Genomic DNA, 15817 nt, shown 5'->3' on the forward strand with positions numbered 1-15817 from the left:
TCGTTTTTAAGCTCTGTGGCATATTGTCTGTGTTTGGTGTTGCCGTATCGTTGTTGGTTAGTGTGACTATGGGAGGGGTAATATGCTTCTAGTTGTTAGTGTGAATATGGAAGGCGTAATATGTTTCTGGTTGTTAGTGTGAATATGGGAGGCGTAATATGTTTCTAGTTGTTAGTGGGAATATGGAAGGCGTAATATGTTTCTGGTTGTTTTGGATAGGGAGCGATGCTTGGCCAAACAGAACCATAATTTGCCCTTATCTCGTCGAGGTGGTGCGTCTTTTTTGGCTTCTTGCTTATCCCAGTAGTGAGTTAATTTTCTTTTGACGAAGATTGCCAGTGATATCACCTTATTGGTGATGTTACTGGTATCACAGCGGAATTATCAAAACGAAGACTCTTACTGTACTGTACTGTCATACCACCTTCTGCTCTGTAACGTTGCATTTCTCGCTGCATGGCGTATGCCCGTCTTCATTAGCCCAGTATAGGAGCAGAACAGAGTTCGAAAAAAAATATTCATGATATTTCACCACCTCCTCTGTCGCCAGGTAGAAGGTATATGTCAACTCCAGGATATTGATGCCACATCGTCGAGTAGTTTTATTTTAAAAGTTCAAGTCATTCCCCCTTTTAGAACATCTGCTTTCACATCTTGTTTGTTTTTGAAGCTACACTTGCGTTTTATCTGTGTGTTTGTAATCTTTTCTAGGGTGAAGAGGGGTTGGATGGCCGAATCGATGGTCGTTGAGTCAACTGGCGTGGTTTCGACCTCGGTTGTACGTGACAAGGAGCGGTTTCCTTCCATTGCTAAAGACCCCTTCGAGCAAGCGAATTATAAAATAAAATTGAACCATATGTTAGTCCCGAAATGACCTAGTTTATGTCGAGTAGACCTTACCCCCCCCCTCTCTCTCTCTCTCTCTCTCTCTCTCTGTTTTAACGAGAAACCATGACGATATATCTCTGTATATTGTTTATTTGTGTGTATGTTATATTTTTTATTTAAAACAGTGTTGTTAAGTGTGTATTGATTTATTATGTGTCAATACGCCGCCATCTCATTAAACTAATTTACGATAAAACCATCTTATTGTAGGTGAGGCATCTTCTTTTTAATTCTAAATTTAGTTATTGATTCTTACAGGAGAGAGAGAGAGAGAGAGAGAGAGAGGGAGAAAGGGAGAGAGAGTAGCGTCCACTCAACTCAGTTAAGCCAATTCAGTACAAACCCATGGTATTTTAACGAATCAAAACAGCGCAGGGTCAGCAATCGGGGAAAGCCTTCTAAGCTATTGATCGAATCGGGCGCGTTAGTCCATCAGGAACGTGTATAAAACTATTTAAAGATGGTTCTCCATCAACCAGTATTCAGAAATTTTATCTTTAAAGATACATTAAAGGGGCATTATGTGAGATTAGATAAGGAGCTGACAGTTCTCACTATAATAGTTAAAAAATAGATAATGTAAAGGCAATTTGCTGAAGTTTCAGTCAAATTGATCCACTCTGAACCGAGAACTAAGCGATTAAAATTTCCGCCTAGCCTCGATCATTATTACTAAAGTCGGTACGATAAAAAATATAGTCTCGGTTATCCATTTAATGATTAAATCATGAATGAAATTCAAGCAGAAAATCAGAACCTAATCCAATAAATATTGCAGCCTAGCGATGCCATCGAGAGTTGATTATCGTCTGGATAAGTTAATTAATGTCTAATTAATAATTTATAACATTTAAGGCCTAAATAAAGACCTACAATAGGCAGACTTAGCTCTTGCCTAATGTATATTTAAATGACAATAATATATGTTTATCTAAAGGTAGTCAATTATATAGAATGTAGGGGGTTGGGTGGCCGAATGGTTAGCACGTGCGTGCTGTATCATAAAGCCTGTCATTGAGTCAACTGGCGTGGTTTCGAATCCCCGTTTGTACGTGACAAGGAGTAGGGTCGCCTGTCCAACCTCGTGGGTTTTCTCCGGATCCTCCGGTTTCCTCCCACTGCTAAAGACCCCTACGCGCAAGCGAATTATTGAAATAAAATTAAACCATATATTAGTCCCCAAATGACCTAGTTTGTGTCGAGTGGACGTTAAACCTCATTTCTCTCTCTATATACCAATGGTGTTTTATAATGTATCAAATCAAACATTAGATATCTTCTCTTAAACCCCATAAATATTTCAGTCCCAGTCACGTACGAGCCGGAGTCTATTAGGCCTTGCAACTAACTGAATCATCTATAATAACGCTGGTTTTCTTGGGAAGGGGTTATATTTTAACTTAGTAAAAAATCAGTTTCGCTAGTGTTGCGTTTCCGCGCCACAAAACACCGACACTTACCCGCGCCTTTAAAGATCAATTTCATCAGCAATCTAAAGATACATTATGGAAGATTAGATGAAGAGCTGGCAGTTCTCACTATAACAGTTACAAACTAGATAATGTAAAGGGAATATGCTGAAAATTTCAGTCACATTGCTCCACTCTGATCCGAGATATCAGCGTTTGAATTTTGACCGTAGCCTCGACCATCATTCCTTAAGTCGGGACGATAAAAAACATAGTCCCGATTATCCAGTTTTGGATTAAATCGTCAATCCAGTAAACATAACAGGCTAGCAATGGCATCGAGAGTTGATTATGGTCTGGATAAGTTAATTTTAGATAACATTTCAGGCCTAACGAAAGATCTGCAATAGGCAGATTTAGATCTTGCATAATGTATGTTTAATGATTAATACAATTACGTCATTATTAATGTGAAGTCATAATGTATGTTTAAAATGTGTTAACCACATCCAATTTAAGAAATTCTACTTATAATACTACTGTCACTTTAAATTCAGTCGTGTGTTTTCTTGACAACCGCTAGAACGTCTAAAATGCAAACGACAGCCACATTAAGACTTCCAGTTTTGTTGATAAAAGGCCAAAACGGAAGAAGTTCATGTGTTCGCGCTTCACTTTAATGGGGGTTTGTCTATTCTTTCAAAAGAACACATGCGTAAAATAATACATCAACATGGCTTGTGTTTAGACCTGTTTTCATTCCAACAAATGTTATACTGAAAACTAAAATTGATTTGTTCGAATGGAGTAATGCCAGATTTCACTAACGATCATAGTAGTAAGTTAAAGTAACTCTTTAAAACGGTCTATTTTATCGTGTTGTCAATTCGGGAATAACCGGATTTTAAGTTGGACACAACGTGGTTAAGGAACGAAATATTAAGCCTAGGATGACGTAACAAATATCAGGATTCCCCACCCCACCCTCTTTCTGTCTTTTTATAGTGGGGGAGGGGGGTGGATGGCCGAATGGTTAGCGCATTGAGTCAACTGTTGTGGTTTCGATTCCCAGGTTACACGTAATAAGGAGTAGGGTCGCCTGTCAAACCTCGTGGCTTCTCCAGTTTTCCCCCACTGCAAAAGACCTCTACGCGCAAGCGAATTATTGAAATAAAATTGAACCATGGTAGTCCCGAAATGACCTAGTTTATGTCGAGTGGACGTTAAACTCAATGGCCGATCTTATGAAACAGCGCACACGTGCTATTCATTCGGCAACCCAATCCCTTAAATACATGTACTTCAGAAGCGAATCTTAAATCTGCCTTTTTATATTGTACCAGATTTTCCGGCGTGGTTTCCCCTTGTCAGAGCTGCAGGATGGAGGGCCTGACAAGGACAGCTGTCTAGTCGGACGAAAAACCGAGGTCCCGTGTACACATTGGCGTTCACGTAAAATATCCCTTGGCAGTTGGAATTCGATATAAGAGTAGGCCGTAGCGCCGCTGCCCAGGCAAAATTTCCCTCATAGCACAATGTATGGCGTAAGCCCGTCTTCATTAGCCCAGTATAGGAGCAGTCCGAGCAGAACAGTAGGACGTTAAACCCCATTTCATTTCATTTCATTTTTATATTAAACCCTTGAACAAACGCATGCGTGTACAAATACATACCACAGCCGTGAGTTAAAACTAAGGTCGACTCGTGTTTTAAATAATTCAGTCTTGATTGATTTTATGATAAAGGCGTGCGGATTTATTCATTACATTGTTACCATCTGATTACAAAAAAAAACAACATTTCAATGATTTATTCATTTGCCTGATTAGAATCTGGTCTGAATAAAAAAAAAACATTGCATGAGCAAAATGTTGCGGATATTTATTTCTATTCGATCCCAATTGAAATGCCATTAACTAGATAATAATGGAATAGACCAATGAATTCAGATGTAATGTGTCCTCTGGGTGTACTTGTTTTGTCTGATTCGACTTCTCTGTTTGACAGACCACTGGTTGTTTTAGAATAAAAAGTGGGTGCTTGTCAATTTATCTTAGTAATTTAATTGCTGTGATTTCCTGAAGTCGAGCAACGAATATTTTATACTTTTGTTTTTGTCTATCAATGGTTTAACGTCCACTCGACACAAACTAGGTCATTTCGGGACTAGGGAGGAAACCGGAGGACCCGTAGAAAACGCACGAGGCTAGACAGGCGACCCTACTCCTTGTCACGTACAAGCGGGAAATCGAAACCACGCCAGTTGACTCAATGACAGACCTTGTGATACTACGTGGAAGCGCTAACCATTCGGCCAGCCACACCCCTCCCCCTCCCACACACACACTACCTACTATGTATGTCGCTAGACTGTCCGAGAAAGTTCATCCAGATTTTCTGGCGTGGTTCACCCTTGTCATTGGTACAAGGGATGGGGCGAAAAACCGCGGTCCCGTGTACACATTGGCGTGCACGTAAAAGATCCCTTGACAGTTGGAATTCGATATAAGAGTAGGCCGTAGTGCCGCTGTCCGGGCAAAATTTCCCTCATAGCACACTGTATGGCGTATGCCCGTCTTCATTATTAGCCCAGTCGGAGCCGAATAGTAGGAGGTTAAACCCCATTTCATTTCATTTCATTTCATTGTATATGTATGTTTGTTTGAAAATGACCGATGTATTGTGTTAATGTGACTTCAAACCCTATCCCGTCCTTTTCATCAATTGGAGAGCTGTACTAGGTATGGTTTAATGGTCGAGAGCGAGACATTAAGTAATATATTGATACTGCACGATGCGTTAGCCGAGTGTTGTTTCAATATGTTATGCGATGTCTTTTTACAGACACTGTCGTCGCCCCTGTCCGTCCGGACGTCCGTCCACAATTGTTTGTGAACAGTCTACAGGTCACAATTTTTATCCGATTTCAATGAAACTTGAAATATAGGTTTTTTCCCTAAGATCTCGGTTCCTTTCGATATTGGCATGTATCGGAGCGTAACTTCATGGATTATGGCCCCTGATTGTACGAAAAATCACGTTTTTGACTTGTGAACACTGTAGAGGTCACAATTTTTATCCGATTTGGTTTAAACTTGAAATGTATGCTTATAACCCAAAGATCTCGGTTCCTTTCGATATTCGTGCATATCGGACTGAATTATGGCCCCTGATAGTACGCAAAAACGCGTTTTTTGGCTTGTGGACCCTATAGAGGTCACAATTTTTATCCGATTTAAAAACCCGTGTTAATATATCACCGTTACACCCTAAGGACGGCTGAGTTCGAATTTCGAGAAAATCGGCCCAAAACTGACAGACAAAATGGCCGCCCTTCGTTCTCAAATAGCGTAAAAAATATGGTATATCAAGGTTGTGGACCCTATAGAGGTCACAATTTTTATCCGATTTTGTTGAAACTTGAAATGTAAGTTTATAACACAAAGATCTCGGCTCCTTTCGATATTCGCGCATATCGGACCATAACTTCATGAATTATGGCCCCTGATTGTACGAAAAATCGCGTTTTTAGCTTGTGGACCCTATAGAGGTCATAATTTTTAAAAAAAAAACGTTGTATTATATCACCGTTAAACCCTAAGGACGGCTGAATTCGAATTTCGTGAAAATCGGCCCAAAACTGACAGACAAAATGGCCGCTCTTCTTCTCAAATAGCGTAAAAATATGGTATATCAAGGTTGTGGACCCTATAGAGGTTACAATTTTTATCCGATTTTGTTGAAACTTGAAATGTAAGTTTATAACCCAAAGATCTTGGTTCTTTTCGATATTTGCGCATATCGAATTGTAATTTCCTGAATTATGGCCCTTGATTGTAGGAAAAATCACTTTCGTTTTAGCTTGTTTTCTATCCATCTCTCGAAAATGTGGGCGTATCCTGCCTGGCAGCCGCTGGTCAATGAAATGCGTCACGCAAGTCCAATATTTCATCGAGTATAGATAATGTACGATTGGCAAGTGTCCGTACATTATTGGAAATAATGGTACGCCAACATCAAAGAATGACGTCACATCTGTATTTTAAAAGAATTTAATACATATCTTAAATTATACAGGACTACTGGAGTTAGTTATCAGACGAATATGGCTATCAATTAAAATGATGTCCTTGATTACTTTCAACACGCCAAGAATAGTTAAAGTTTCTAATATTTACCCAAAGAATCACAACGCGACAGCCTTCCTAGAATAAACATCTCGGGCAGCTTAGTTGCTAAGGGCTTATGATTCATTGCCCATCAATTTCAAAGGGTAGAAAGGGTTTTCTTTTTAAATCGTTCACACCAATTCCTTCAACGAATGACGTCATATTTTTTGAAAGCTTAAACATACATAATGCAAGAGCTTAATTTGCCAATTGCAGGTCTTTCTTTGGGCCTGAAATTACTTATCCAGATCATAATCAACTCTCGATGTCATCGCTAGCCTGCGATATTTACCGGATTAGAATCCTGACTACTGCTCAACGCTCATCGATAATTAAATCAAAAAAATGGATAATCGAGGCTGTTTTTTTATCGTACCGACTTTAGTAATGATGATCGAGGCTAGGCCCAAAATTCAATCGCTATGTTTCGTTGCCTGGCAACCTATCCTTCCTATAATTATTCCTTCTCCTTATACAAACGTTACTGTTGTAAACAGACAGACAATCATGGTGAAATGTTTTGGCTAGAATCATTCAATGTTTCCTTGTTATATGAACAAAGGTTTGAGTTCATGGTCGAATACAGACAATTTGACCTACACTACATGAAGATCTGACAGTTGTACTGGGAGGTCGCGTCAGGGATCATACGTGCGGCTTTTGACACTATCACGTCAGACATTGGTTAATCAATTAGCGTTGACGTTTCTAGTGGTTTACCCACAGTTCCGTGCAGAGAACGCCAAGTACTCGCCGTAACAGACCGTTTCATTGGCTAATTCCTCACATCAACTAGAACACCTGTTATATAACAACTCCTCCATGTCCTAGTGTTGTGAAGACAAGTAAAACAAAATTTTGAACTATAAAAAACGAAACGAAATAGGATCTGTGTTTTAACCAGACTGGAATACAACTGTCACAAGAAATAATCTGGGCGACGTTCTACCCTTTTAATTTCATGACATTTCAATTGTGTATGTCAACAATGAATGGACGGTTTGGTTTGATCAAATATACAACAAAGATCGAAGCAAATGTTTCCTAGAATTGGATAGCGTGATATTTTGATGTTATCGATATGGAGGCTAATCACGTTCGTCTCGTCTCTTGGTATCAGGTTAATTACCCCTGACAATCATCTCCAAATCTCTCGTACCATCAGATTGGGCTCTCGATAAGCCCCCCGATAATCACTACAACCAATATACACATTTACAACCAATCAGAATTGGCTACAAGACAAGCTCTTGTGGCTCTGCCAATCAGAACAGGACATTAGAGTTAATCCTCCTTCATACCACCATCTTGGATATTAAATCAAGTCATTAGAAGACTTGTCTTTCACAACACATCCGTATTTTACTGACAAATAATGAAAATAAGTCCGTCTTAGCCATTACCTCTGGGTCAAAAGTTAAACATTTCCCCCCAAGGTTACAGTTATTTGGTCCTGAGAATGGATTGGGATATACATACAATAAAATAAGGGAGCCTTTTTGTAACGAAGACATTTATCGTTGTTGTTCTTAGAGTTTAACGTCCGCTTCTACCGAAGGTGATATCGCAGACAAGTTGTCTTATCATTTTTATTATCGTAGCGCAGACGCAGGGGTCTTTCCTGTGGTAGGAAACTGGAGTACCCGGAGTAAACCCAATAGGTTCAGAAGGCGCCCTTATCTCCAAGCCACATACGCTTACACCAGGGACCGATACCACAGCCGCAAGCCAGAGGTGACAGACCAGCTAGAGGTCGGAGCGCAACACACTAGACCACTATACCCCCGCCCCCGCATGACATATATTCAAATGGAGAGAGAGAGAGAGAGAGAGAGAGAGAGGGGTAAATGAGGTTTAACGTCCACTCGACACAAACTAGGTCATTTCGGGACTAACATGTGGTTTTAATTTTATTTCAATAATTCGCTTGCGCGTAGGGGTCTTTAGCAGTGGGGGGAAACTGGAGGACCCGGAGAGAACCTACTCCTTGTCACGTACAAACGGGGATTCGAAACCACGCCAGTTGACTCAATGACAGGCCTTATGATACAGCGCGCACGTGCTAACCATTCGGCCATCCAACCCCCGATATTCAAATGGGCTCTTATATAGTCTAATGCCGTATTACAATTGGACTTTTTATCCAATGGCTTTTTCCAATATCTGAATTTCACACTATATTGTTCCCAACCGATTCTGATTAAGGAAGAATTAACAGGTAATTGTATGTTTATGGGGTCGTAAATAGGCGATAATAATCCCACAAGTGATTATTTAGTGCTACGAAACTTTTCTTTTGTGTGGCATTTAGAAGATATCACAAAGATTACAAGACACGCTACTGTGTTGGAGGCATCTACTGCGTTTGAATATTGATAAAAGACGGCCACGGCGGCTAAGTGGGTAAGACGCTGGCTCACTAGCCTGAAGGTCGGGTGTTCGATCCCTAAATTGGCCGAGAAAGTTCATCCAGATTTTCTGGCGTGGTTTCCTCTTATCACTGATGCAGGACGGAGGACCTAAAAAGGACAGCTGTCTAATCGTTCGGATGGGACGAAAAACCGAGGTCTCGTGTACACATTGGCGTGCACGTAAAGGATCCCTCCTATGACCGTTGGAATTCGATATAAGACTAGGCCGTAGTGCCGCTGTCCGGGCAAAATGTCCCTCATAGCACACTGTATGGCGTATGCTCGTCATCATTAGCCAAATTCGGAGCAGAACAGTAGGACGTTAAACTCCATTTATAAAAAAATTCGTAAAAATGATATTAAATAAATTTCGAAGCATCAAAGATGTTAGAAACGGAATGAAGTACAAAATAACAATATATTAATAATTTTAAACAGGCTATAGGGCTAATTTGCTATTGGATTAATTGAAAGCCGCGTTTCGACGATGATTCTGTTGACTTTCGTAAAAAAAAAATGATTTAAATGTCTTCATTAAAACGACAGAATGATCGTGAAAACGAATACTAGTCACGCATCTCCCTATGGCTATAAACATTAACCGAGATTCTAACGGACTGCGGCAATCTTGATAATTGTATGACCACTGTCTGTAAGCCAAGGTGGACTGCCCAAGGTCACTAGAAAATGGATTGATATTGACTATGTCCTGTGTTCCTCAATGAATAATATTATATTTATCCTACACTAAACGTAAATCATTCAAATGAAATAAAATAGACGTTACACATGCTACTTTACTGTGCCAAACGGGATTATGACGGTCATACGCAAGACAGTATTATGGGGTGAATTTGCAAAGACAGTAGATATTTTTGGCAAGCGTAAATTCCTGGTCCGTATCGCGTATCCGTGTCGATTTTGCATGTGACGTCATCAATGCGTGTGTTACGCCACACGGACTCGGCAGCACGTATCCAACAGCCTTCATACGGGAAAAGTTCCGTATAACATCTTCGTCTTTTTACCGTATTTTAGACATTGAAATGTTGTATCATAGCGTTTTTATGAATCTATGTGTATCCTAGAACATTAAGGTGTATATTTGACGTGGTTTTAAACATAACAAAGACTGCAATTTTATCATTGAAGAAGAGCGCCCCAATGGTGAAAATCGGAACTTCCAAAACTCTTAAAACTACATTGACGCAAAAGTCTCTAACGGCGCTAATGCCTACGCTTATTTCAATTACTGTCACCGGATCTCGGTTTTACGTGCCATCCGAAGGATTAGACACTGTTCCTAGCCAGGCTATTCGTCCTACAAATGGGAATCGAGGCTGTAAAATTCCGGTGTACTTTCGTAAACACCAACTGCATCGAATCCCGTTGCGCCTCGTTAATGAACCAGCATCCGTTACATGGAAGTTATCTCTATTTTTTAGCTAATATATTGCGTGTATTATATATTTAATAACTAATATAATCTGAATGGCCACTTCTTTATTACAAACTGTACAAGAACGAATATCAGAATCCATTAGCAACATAATAATGTATATATAAGGCTAATGGCTGCAGCGCATGTGGCCTTATCCGGCTCTTTCTTTTCTTACTTAAACGTAACTCGTCTACTGAGAGAGAGAGAGGGGAGAGGGAGAGGGAGGGAGGGGGGGGGGGGGTGATAACGTCCACTAAGTCATTTAGGGACAAACATATGCTTCAATTTTATTTCAATAATTCGCTTGCGCATACGGGACTTTAGCAGTGGGGGAAAACAGGAGCACCCGGAAAAAACCAACGAGGTTAGACAGGCGACCTTACTCCTTGTCACGTACAACTGGGGAATCGAAACGACATCAGTTGAATCAATGACAGACCTTATGATACAACCCTTTACTCGTCTACAGAATATATGTGATGAAACTGATATCATTAAACGGGTATTATTATGTAAGAGCTAAATCTGCCTATGTACAGGTCTTTATCGGGCCTTAAATGTTATATAAATTATTAATTAGACATTTATTAACATGAAGTTTCCCGGCTAATGCAGTTATCGAACATGCGACCTCCAGACTAGCGAGCCATCGTCTTACCGTGGTTCCTATTTATAAGATATAACAGGTGATTATTAGAAATCTTTATACCTTGACGTGATATTGACGTGACATCTCATTAACTAAATTAATTAATCCTCGTGTTAGATATTAACGATTATAGGATCAATTGTAGATTAATCTAACGAACAGGTACACGCCTACATTAAACATACTTAATAATTATGTCTTTTAAAGGCTCAATACCACTCTTGTTGTAACTGAATAATATGTCCCAAACTTTATTCTGGTCAACAAATTGTACTATTTTACAATATTCCAATTAATTGATGATACAAATTTCATCTTAACACCCCTAATTTAAAAAATTGGAAAAATTCAACTAAATGATTTGAAAAGCCTGACGTAAAGCTTTTCAAATGTGACTTGGATTTAAAAATATTTTTGAACCCTCTGGACAAGTAAAATAGGATTTAATGGATAATTTATACAACAGGTAAGACACTAACACATCTAGTACTTAGAATAAGGCTATTTTTTATTTTCTGGAGCTGCCAAGCCAGCAAGAGTGTTATTGTCCCTTTAATACGCGTGTTGTGAAAGAATGCTTTATTAAACTAATTGCTAGCATAGTAGGGGGTGGATGACCGAATGGTTATCACGTGCGCGCTGTATCATAAGGTCTGTCATTGAGTCTACTGGTGTCGTTTCGATTTCCCGGTTGTACGTGACAAGGAGTGGGGTCGTCTGTCCAACCTCGTGGGTTTTCTCCGGGTACTCCGGTTTCCTCCCACTACTAAAGACTCCTACACCCAAGCGAATTATAGAAATAAAATGGAACCATATGTTAGTCCCGAAATAATGACCTAGTTTGTGTCTTGTGGACGTTAAAGATCATCTCTCTCTCTCCCCCCCCCCTCTCTCTCTCGCAAGCATAGTACCCAAGCTGACAAGTATGAAAAATATATTTTGGTGAAGCGGATGATTCTGGAAGCTTTAAAGAGCTTAGCTGAATGAATTATAGATGTTTGGAAATGGTGTCTTAGTCTTACATCCTATTTTAGCTCAATCATAACGTAATAGTGCCACCTTTTAATATTTGGTTTGTAATGTAAATATTTTTCGTCTGTTTCAGTTATCGTTATGACAGAAGAGCAAAGTGAACTATGGGGTCAAGGCCGTTACTCTCAGCAACAATTTTGGTCGCCATGACATTGACAAGTTGTTCCGGTTAGTATAATTTTTATATTGGTTATATTGACTTGTTTTCGTTCCAGGAGTCTGTAGACTAGATGGCCTCAATCTGATTAAAACATAGATCATATTTCGTTTCGTTTTTTATAGTTCAAAATTTCGTTTTACTTGTCTTTACTATACTAGGATCTGGATGAGTTGCTATATATCCCGCGTTCTGGAAGATGTGGGGGATTAGCCAATGAAACGGTCTGTTACGGCGAGGTTTTGGCGTGGGGTGCACGGAACTATGGGTATCCCACTAGAAACATCAGCGCTGATTGGTTAATCAAATGTCTGACGTCATAGGGCCAAAATTGGCTCGTATGAACCCTGACCCGACCTTCCACTACAACCGGTCAGATCTTCATGTAGTAGAGGCCATCGAAAGTATTACAAACGAAATATAGATCTGTATTTTAATGGATTAATATGGCTTGTATGGAAATGTACGCAATTGACAATCACGTTGCAACGAATACAAGAAGACTCAGTTATCAACATACATCGGCCTTGGAACATGTTTTGAAAGCTACATGGATAGACAATATATGTGTTTTATTGGTTACAGAAATCTTAAGTACTGGGACATAAAGGGTCTGGGGAGCTGTCTCCTCTCCGGTCGTAATAAAATATTTGGCAAAGTTGAGTTTTAGGATGTAAAGGCTCTGGGCCCTGTTTCACGAAATTTTAACTAAAGATAAAATTCAAATTTTAGTAGATACTTCAATTTTGATTGGCTAAACACTAAAATTAATCTAATATTATCCAATCAAATTACTAAAATTTGGATTTTATCTTAGTTAAAATTTCGTGAAACAGGCCCCAGATCTTTGTGTTACAAGAGCGTGATGTTTACCATCTAACAAATAGTACCAAAAAGCGCACGAGTTTCACTTCTTGGGTATTGCCTAACTGGTTCTTGATTGTTTTTAAAAAGGAGTGGAGCATGTGTTTCAGTAGTAGGCCATTTGCCCCACTACTTACTGTACTGACATTTGCTCTGATTGGTAAGCAACAACCAAATACCAGTAGTATGCACGTTATAGCAAATGGTACCTGGAAATAGTGGACTAACTGCCACGATTGTTAGTAGGCCTACACTATTAGAGTATCACAATACACTGAAATGGAATATGAAATAAAATGGGGTTTAACGTCCTACTGTTCTGCTCCCACTGGGCTAATGAAGACGGGCATGTGTTATGAGGGGAATTTTGCCCGGTCAGCGGCACTATGACCTACTCTTATATCGAATTCCAACTACCAAGGGATCTTTTACGTGCACGCCAATATATACACGGGACGTTGGTTTTTCGTCCTATCCGAACGACTAGACAGCTGGCCTTGTCAGGCCCTCCATCCTGCACCACTGACAAGGGGAAACCACGCCGGATAATCCCAATGAACTTTCTCGGCCAATGGAGGCTCCACGTTTATCGAATCGACATTTACCCATTATCCATATTTTACATGTGAGCATGAGAGAGAGAGAGGGTTAACGTCCACTCGACACAAACTAAGTCATTTCGGGACTAACATATGGTTCTATTTTATTTCATTAATTCGCTTATTTCATTAATTTAGCAGTGGGAGAAAATCGGAGGATCCGGAGAAAACCCACGAGGTTAGACAGGCGAACCTACTCCTTGTCACGTACAACCGGGGAATCGAATCGAAACCACGCCAGTTGACTCCATGACAGACCTTATGATGCAACGCGCACGCGCTAATCCTACTGCCATCCAACCGCCCCATGACTCTTTGAACAACTAGGTATAAGTTTTGTTTCTGGCCAATTAACGTTTGTCCTAGATGAAGTAGCACTAAAACAACAATTCCTTATTTAAAGGGACAATAACACTCTTGCTGGCTTGACAGCTCCAGAAAATAAAAAATAGCATTATTCTAAGTACTAGATGTGTTAGTGTCCTACCTGTTGTGTAAATTATCCATTAAATCCTATTTTACTTGTCCAGAGGGTTCAAAAATATTTTTAAATCCAAGTCACATTTGAAAAGCTTTACATCAGGCTTTTCAAATCATTTAGTTGAATTTTTCCAATTTTTTAAATTAGGTGTGTTAAGATGAAATTTTTATCATCAATTAATTGGAATATTGTAAAGTAGTACAATTTGTTGACCAGAATAAAGATTGGGACATATTATTCAGTTACAACAAGAGTGGTATTGAGCCTTTAACCAAGTTTGGATCAACCGTTTGTGAAGCCGTTCAAAATGAATCCGGTGATCAACAAAACCTATAAAATGATATATTATTACACGGGTCATTTCGCCAACAATGTTGGCCAGGGCCCTGTGTCTCGAAATCTTAACGAAAAATAAAATCCAAATTTTACTAGATACTTCAATTATGATTGGCTAAGCACTCCAATCAGATTACTAAAATTTGGATTCTATCTTAGTTAAAATTTCGGAAAACAAGCCCCGGGGTCAATTTCAGACCATATTTGGCCGCCATTTTGTATTATTGGATCTGGCGGTTGTGCCTTGACTATGACTAGAGTGCCGCGCTTCGACCTCTAACTGGCCGGTCACCTCTGGCTTGCGGGTGTGGTTTCGATCCCTGGTGTGAGCGTATGTGGCTTGGAGATATGGGCGTCTTCTCAACCTCGTGGGTTTACTCCGGTTTCCTCCCACAGGAAAGACCCCTGCACGTGCGCTGAGATAATAAAAATGAAAAATAAGACTTGTCTCTGATATCACCTTCGGTGGAAGCGGACACGAAACACTAAAACTAACAACAGCAATAAAAAGATCAATTTTACGTTTATTCCCAACTGAAGAGATTTATACAATTAGTTCTGACGATGCTAATTATTTCATCGCCCTAGGAAAGCTGAAAAAAATTAGCTTTATAACTGGATAACAAAAATAACACACTTAGAAATCAGATTTTTCACTATGACTGTGAAACAGGAAGCATTTAATATTAGCCAATGAAAAACATGCATTACTTTCATTTATCAACCGGGTCATCAAACTTTGAAAAGTAAATCCTCCATTTTTTCAGTAAAATAATTTTTGAATATAAAAATGATGTTAAATAATCGCACGTATCAAATGAAGTGAAAATCAGATACAGTTCATTAAACAACATTGATCGAAACGTCTTTAGATCGGTTTTGGGGTTTTTTTTCAACAATATTTTCATTCCGGATATGATTTGGATGGGACAGGGGAACAGGCCTATGCAGCCTATGTAAAAACCCTTCTCACTTTCAATCGTTGAGGACTTTTATATAGCTAAAACCACTACTGGTGACCCACATGTGACCCTTCATTCCAAACCATTATCCCCCTTTAAATCGGTTAGTACTAAATGATAAGGCCAGCTCAATTTTTTGTCATAGGTCACGAGATGTAAACAAGGCTAGAGCTAACCCCAGCCCTAACCCTCACCCTGGACCCAGCTCCAATGCTTACCCTAACCATATTCTACAATCTCGCCAAAAACCACGTGCCCTAACCTTATTTACATCTAGGCGGCCTTGACAAAAATTGAGCTGGCCTTAACAAATAAATTTCAACCAAAACGACACACATATGACCCTTGGACCCCGATGTCATCTTCTGTCGCGTTACGTAGGTACACCCCCCCCCCCCTCACTCTTAGATCGTTCAGGA

At 39.6% G+C, this 15817-nt stretch overlaps 1 long non-coding RNA gene across 1 annotated transcript in view; it reads left to right on the top strand.

The window, feature by feature from the left end:
- Window positions 1–15817, top strand: part of LOC126808573 (uncharacterized) — a 41863-nt gene that overhangs the window by 16711 nt on the left and 9335 nt on the right. Inside the window, exon 2 of the long non-coding RNA XR_007674671.2 lies at window positions 12073–12167. This is a non-coding gene — a long non-coding RNA (uncharacterized LOC126808573). The remainder of the gene's footprint in view (window positions 1–12072; window positions 12168–15817) is intronic.

The sequence above is a fragment of the Patella vulgata genome, chromosome 1 (assembly GCF_932274485.2).
Source record: "Patella vulgata chromosome 1, xgPatVulg1.2, whole genome shotgun sequence".
Classification (NCBI taxonomy): domain Eukaryota; kingdom Metazoa; phylum Mollusca; class Gastropoda; family Patellidae; genus Patella; species Patella vulgata.